The 7,337-nt window shown below is 39.4% G+C and overlaps 1 pseudogene; it reads left to right on the top strand.

Annotated features, from left to right (window-relative positions):
- Positions 1-4,760: 4,760 nt before the first annotated feature.
- Positions 4,761-7,014, top strand: LOC132513389 (elongation factor 1-alpha 1-like; annotated as a pseudogene).
- Positions 7,015-7,337: the final 323 nt, after the last annotated feature.

Below are 7,337 nucleotides of genomic sequence, written 5' to 3'. Positions count from 1 at the left end.
GCTTTAACTAAAATACCTTTGTTTAGCTCACAGGAAACATCCTGACCAGGCCCACCTGTGAATGACTACAGGAAGGGAAGAAATTAACACATCCCCTCCAGAGGCTGACTGGAATCAGGAAATGTTTGACTTTACTCCCTCCCCTTTTAGCATAAAAGAAATCTGAATTCTAACTCAGGCAAGATGGTTTTTTGGGACATGAGTCACCATCGTCTCAGTCTGCTGGCTTTTTGAATAAAGTCATTATTCTTTGCCCCAACAGTTCATCTGTTTATTGGCCTGTTGTGCAGTGAGCAGTAGGAGCATAGACTTGGTAACAAATTTTGGTACAGCCAGCCAGGAGCCTTGCTGCTCAGGGCCAGCTGGCCCTAGTTAGGGAATTTTGGGATAAGGCCTGAGCAACTGCCAGGACTACTTGTCCTGAAGATCATCCCTTCAAAATTCCCCAAAGCAGCACTGGCTGCCCCAGCACTAGGCAGTTGGAGCAAGGAATTGACATTTGGGAGCCAACAGGCTCCACAGAGTAGGGTAAGTCGCTCCAGTGTGTACAGCCAGAAACTTTATTTCCTTCCGTTTGGGGTTTTTTCTCCAGAATAAGCCAATTTGTTTTGTATTTGAGTGGGGTATCCTGTTGGAGAGAGGAAAGAGTTGTTGGACTTCTACCTGATTTGTGAACTGGTTCGTTTGTTTCTTTGGATGCTAGCATTTGTGTGTGCAGCTTGTGTTTTGTTTGTCTTGAATTTCTGTCTCTAAAAATAGGGAATGTTTCAACTATCCCTAAAGAAAGTCCTCTGAGGTGCATTTTGGATAAGTGCTCCGATCACAGCTATAAACCCATGGGTGAGAGGAAGATGATATTTTATTGTAACAATGTGTGGCCACAGTACCTGTTAGGATCTCCACAAGGGGTTTAGGCAGGTTTATCCTGGGACCCTGTGCACCATGTACTGCTATCCTTGCTGTGTTAGTTGTGTCATTTATGGTCTCTTGTGTCGTTGGTATATGTAAAAACCCAAGACTAAACTTGAGGGTTTATTTAGGGTTTTCTGTTTGTCCTTTGGGTTTTTTGTTACATTTTGTTTGGTGCTGTTTCTCCATTTACAGCCAAATCAGTTTTGTGATATTTAAAATTTTTACTGATGTCAAATGGAGGAAAGGAACAGAAAAAAAAACTTCTTGTCCAAGAGTGGGACATTCCCAGGAAGAAAAGGAAGGTTCCAGTTGTTTCCTAAAATCACCAAAAGCTACAAATAGAAATAGAAGTGTATTTTCCATAAATATTAGTAGAAAGGGCTTAGCCATCTAGACAGGTGACCTTGATTTGTCCCATCTGCCAGAAACCCAATTTGAATCCAACCTCTTTTGTAACTGATGGGTTTTACAATGTTGTACCTGACTCATGGCTGAAATTTTGGAGTAGGAACTATGAGATCCCTGTGTTTGTGTGTTTGTACATGTTATAGATGTGTGGCATTGCCAAAATTAATTTGTAAAAGAGCTCTGTTTAACTGGCCTAAAGGAAATTAAGCACTTACATAAATACTCATATATAAAAGAAACTGGCCAGAATTAATCTTGGGTTCATGTGATCTAGGAAATATTCAGTATTGAATTAATATTTTGTATTAAATTTAGCTTAAGCCTGTTGGTTTGATTAATATAGTAATGTCTTTAGAGTTATCAACATTAAGTGTAATACTTTTATTGTACCTAGGTTTACTAGAAATCAAATAAGACTTATTCCCGTTACAAAGTTTGTCAGCAAGAAAAGTAACAATATGACAAAGGTTTTAAGTAAATAAAATAGAAGTAAATGAGGTAAGAGTTTTAGGTAAACTCTATAGGAATAATTATGTTTTGGGAATGTCCATCTAAAATAGTCTCTCTTCTTTTATTTATATATTTTATTTTTTTAAACAATAAAAATTTATTGACTATCTACTAGCCTTACATTACAAGGTATTATGTCATAAGTAGGGTTTGTGTATGGAGAAAAATACAATCATTAAAATAAATGCACTGTATTTCTTTATTTTGAATTTTTATTTCTCCTTTTTAAATTTATTTATTAACATCTTTATTGGAGTATAATTGCTTTACATTGTTGTGTTAGTTTCTGCTGTATAACGAAGTGAATCAGCTATATGTATACATATATCCCCATATCCCCTCCCTCTTGCGTCTCCCTCCCACCCTCCCTATCCCACCCCTCTAGGTGGTCACAAAGCACTGAGCTGGTCTCCCTGTGCTAAAAATAGTCTCTCTAGATTTTCATAACTTTAAACTAAGTTAAATGAAGAGAATGCATTGACTCTCTGGGTCATTACAAATAGGATAAAATATTAGAACATTAATTGCTGGGCAGGTCTAAGTTTACCTACCTTTGCCTTCTTGAGGGAGAATGACTAAAGCGTAAGTTGTCAATCAGGAAATGCTAGTATGACAGAGTTTATAATTACTTGCTTCTTGGTTTTCACTAGAGATTAAAGTTTTAAGGTTAAGAATTATAAGGGAAACATTTTAGTATGCAAAGATGTAGGATGTGTGTTTTCAGCAAACAAGGTATGAGGAATGAAATGCATTTTTGTTAAAGGGGAAAAGGTGTTTCTGTCCTAGAGCTGGTTGTTTCTGAATGGAAAAGAAAGTGAGGAACAGACTAATATGGATATAATATGGATACAGAAAATTGTGGAAGGTTTGTGGAGGAGGAAAACTGAAAGAGTTGTGTGTGTGGTCAGGATTGGCTAAGATAAGATTGAACTTAATTTAGAAAATGAATTTCAAACTAGAAAATGAATTTTAAAGGTAAAGTGGTACAAAACCTGAATTTGGTTCTCTAAGAGGACAAAGTTTTCTTAAAATATTGAACTGCTTTTGGTAATTGTGAATTTCTTTAAGTGATCTGTAGTTGCCATTGATCTTTTATTATCACTGGTTAAAACTTTTTGATATTTTTGACAAACTTCCCAAAGATCAAATTCTAAATGAAGTTCATTCGACCTCTAGCTAAATTTGAGGTTTTCCAAAGGGTCCCTGGAACACCTCAGATTGTTTTCTTTCTATTGCTGAGAGGAATATTAAACTAATTAGACTTATTTGGTATATTAAATTATGTGGGAAGCATTATCAAATAAGTGGTGATAACATTTCTTAGATTGTATCATATGGGTAAACATTAATATACACATTCTAGAAACTATATGGAACTCCTGGGCTTCCCTGGTGGCACAGTGGTTAAGAATCCACCTGCCAAGGCAGGGGACATGAGTTCGAGCCCTGGTCCGGGAAGATCCCACATGCCACGGAGCAACTAAGCCCATGGGCCACAACTACTGAGCCTGTGCTCTATAGCCTGAGAACCACAGCTACTGAGCCCGCATGCCTAGAGCCTGTGCTCTGCAACAAGAGAAGCCATGGCAATCAGAAGCCCATACACTACAACGAAGGGTAGCCCCCGCTTGCTGCAACTAAAGAAAGCCTGCATGCAGCAAAGACCCAACACAGCCAAAAATAAAATAAATTAATTAAAATTTATTTTAAAAGACTATATGGAACTCCTAAAATGCTGATGTATCCTGGTAAATGATCAGTCATAATTTTAGTAATTATCTTAAAATGTTTTATGTCACAGCAGTAACCAAGTTTCTTTTCAATTGCATTGCAATCCTGGTTGGTTGATGCCAAAGCAAAAAGGCTTCCTTTTAATGGTTAGAGATGATCAATTGGTATTCATGGTTTTACAGTGGCTTTTGAATAACTCTATAACTACTTGTGAAGAAGTGGGGAAGAACGATGAAATCCTTTGTGTGCCAGCATGTGTGCTATTACATCAGGGAAAATAAGAAAATGGAATGAGACTGAGGGTATGTTGCTTCAAATCTTAACTCCTCCAGCTGAGCTCAGGACTTCCCCTCCTTCTAGGGATCAATTAGAAAATCCTGTGTTAGTTTCTGGGGCACAGGGAATTGGTCTGGTATCATAATTTGAGACCGGACAGGGCACCCAATTTGGGCCAGGAGCCACTCCCAGGGCAAGGTAATTTCCATTGCTGTTATCTCACATAGGGGGCTAAATGCGAATAATCAGCCAGATGGGTTTCTCAGGCGTTTTAATTGGAAAGATTGCAACCCTCCCTTATAGGGAGGATCCTCTACACCTGAAGCCCACTTGGCAGTACCCAGCTGAACAAAATTAGGACCCCAATGAAGGAAGAATGCCCTTATTAGAGCACTACTTATTAGTGCATCTTGGCAGGGCTTTGAAAAGGGGAACCAAAGCAAAAGAGTTTGAACAAAATTCAAGAGACTCAAAATAAAAATCCTTTCCAAAAATTCAGAGAGGTCTTATCAGGCCTACAGACATCATCTTAATGCAGATCCTGAAGCCCCCTAAAATATTAGACTGGTAAATTTGACCTTTATTTTGGGCAAAGTGCCTCAGATATCAGGTGAAAGTTGCAAAAATTAGACGGTGCACTTGGAATAAATCCTTATCAATTGGTAGATGTTGCTTTTAAAGTGTTCAACAGGGAGCAACAACAGAAGAAAGAAGATGCAAAATGAAACACCACTTTTTGGCAGTGGTGTTGGATTCCTGGAAGCTGAGTAACCGAAGAGAGGTAAGCCACTATTGGGGAAGGAAAAATGTGCTTCTGTAAGGAGGAAGAACGTTGGAGAACAGATTGCCCTAGGCTGAAACGTAAGAAGAAAATAAAAGACAAGAACCTCTCATATGGTAGAAAGAGGAAGATTCTGAAGAATGAAGAGGCCCAGGGGCTCCCTTGGACTTGAGGCAACTAATTCCCCACAGGAGCCCCCAGTAAAATTGACAGTGAAGAATGAGCTGATTAACTTTTTGATAGACTTCACCCTAAAGTTTTTCACCAGAACAGCTTGACAGAGTCCCACCAGAGCACACTTTAAGCCTACAGATGGTGTTCATGAAAACTCCAGGAAAGGAAACAGAGCTCTCCCCCACCCTCAAGGTCTACAAAAGGGTAAGACCAGAAGTGTGTGTTAACAGCAGCCCAGGGAAGCCCAAAAACACATGGCCAATAGTAATCCCATTAAAAAGGGATGCTGGGACACCTAATCTAAAACAACATCCTCTGAGGCAAGAGGAGCACTTCTCCCACAGATTGACTTGTCACTACCAGCCAGTGTATTCCTAGCCAGTGTATTCCTTGTGTCTGCCCCTCCAGGACGTCTACAAAATTGGTGGTATTGGCACTGTCCCTGTGGGTTGAGTGGAGACTGGTATTCTCAAACCTGGCATGGTGATCACCTTTGCTACAGTCAATATTACGACTGAACTAAAGTCTGTTGAAATGTACCATGAAGCTTTGAGTAAAGCCCTTCCTGGGGACAATGTGGGCTTCAATGTCAAGGACATATCTGTCAAAGATATTCGTTGTGGCAATGTGGCTGGTGACAGCAAAAATGACCACTGATGGAAGCAGCTGGCTGCACAGCTCAAGAGATTACTTGAACCATCCAGGCCAAATCAGTGCTGGATATGCACCTGTGCTGGGTTGTCACACAGCTCACATTGCTTGCAAGTTTGCTGAGCTGAAGAAGATTGATTGTTATGGGGAAAAGCTGGAAGATGGCCCCAAATTCTCGAAAACTGATGATGCTGCCATTGTTGATATGGTTCCTGGCAAGCCCATGTGTGTTGAGAGCTTCTCTGACTGTCCTCCTCTGGGCCATTTTTGCAGTTCGTGACATGAGCCAGACAGTTGCTGTGGGTGTGAAAGCAGTGGACAAGAAGGCAGCTGAAGCTGGCAAGGTCACCAAGTCTTCCCAGAAATCTCAGAAGTCTAAATGAATATTATCCCCAATACTTGCCACCCCAGTCTTAATCAGTGGTGGAAGAATGGTCTCAGAACTGTTTGTTTTAATTGGTCATTTAAGTTTAATAGTAAAAGACTGGTTAATGATAACAATGCATCATAAAATCTTCAGAAGGAAAGGAGAATGTTTTGGGGACCATTTGTTTTGTGTGTGGCAAAGTTATTAGTTTTTAAAATCAGTACCTAATTGGTTAAAGCCCTCCTTAAGGAAATTATCTCCTGATTTGGATTAAGCCATTGGAACTACATTCATCCTGGAGCCCACAGTCAACAGGAAAAACCAAGAAAATGAATAGTAACTTAACTTGGGATAAGGCCTTGCCAGTTGCTCTGATATTGATCAGTGTCTCCTTCTAAGAAGCAAGCTTAAATTAAGCACTTTTGAAATACTGCATGGTAGGCCATTCCAGGTGTCTGCCCAGGTGAGAGAATCTATAAGTGCTCTAAAAGAACTAGCAGTTGCCAAATACATTAAAACTTTGGGCACTATACTAACCTCTGTTCATGAGTTTGCCTCCAACAAGTCTGCATATCCAACTGAAGCAGATGGTAATTTCAGTGCAGCTGGAGAAGGGTTAATCAATTTGTTTAACTTTGTCCAAATAATTACAACAGGAATTTAGTGTTCGTATTGAGAACTGGAACCAACACCCCAAGTTCAATTACAAATTAGACAGAGTGCTAAGGGGTTTCATCAGGTTCAAATAGTTGTACCTAAAAAAAGACTGACTAAAGATTATAAGGAATATTTGTCACCTCCATTCAGCAGGAAGTAGCCAGAATGGTCTTTGTCCCTTTTCCCACAAGATTGTGGAATGGACATTGACAGTGCAGAATTGTAACAGGGAAGAATCTTTGTATTCTATTACAAGTTAATCACTAAAGGGATGTTGCATGTAAGCTTAAATATACATAATGGCCCATCTCTGGAACCCTGCCTCCCAGGTAATGAGCATTAAGCTAAGCTACTTTTGTTTAGCTCACAGGAAATATCCTGACCAGGCCCACCTGTGAATGACTGCAGGAACACATCCCCTCTGAAGGCTGACCAGAATCAGGAAATATTTTACTTGATTCCTTCCCCTTTCAGAAGAATCTTGAATTCCTGAATTCTAACTCAGGCAAGATGTATTTTGGGGACGTGAGTCCACTATCTTCTTGGTCTGCTGACTTTCTAAATAAAGTCATTATTCCTTGCTCTAACAACACATCTCTTGATTTACTGGCCTGTTGTGAAGCAAGCAGTATGAGCTTGCACTCAGTAACAATAACTTTTAATTCTACTATAAAAGATAAAAGTATTAAAAACAATTATAGATTATGTTAATGATACATATCAATAGTGTGTAATGAGTGAGGAGGAGAGATAAAGCTGAGACTTTTTGTATGCAAGTGAAGTTGTTATCAACTTACTTTAAGTTATTATCAGCTTAAAGTAGACTATTATAGCTCTAAGATATTTTAGGTAAGCCCCTATGTGACCACA

The sequence above is a fragment of the Lagenorhynchus albirostris genome, chromosome X (assembly GCF_949774975.1).
Source record: "Lagenorhynchus albirostris chromosome X, mLagAlb1.1, whole genome shotgun sequence".
Taxonomy (NCBI): domain Eukaryota; kingdom Metazoa; phylum Chordata; class Mammalia; order Artiodactyla; family Delphinidae; genus Lagenorhynchus; species Lagenorhynchus albirostris.
This window is presented reverse-complemented; position numbering and strand designations above follow the sequence as displayed.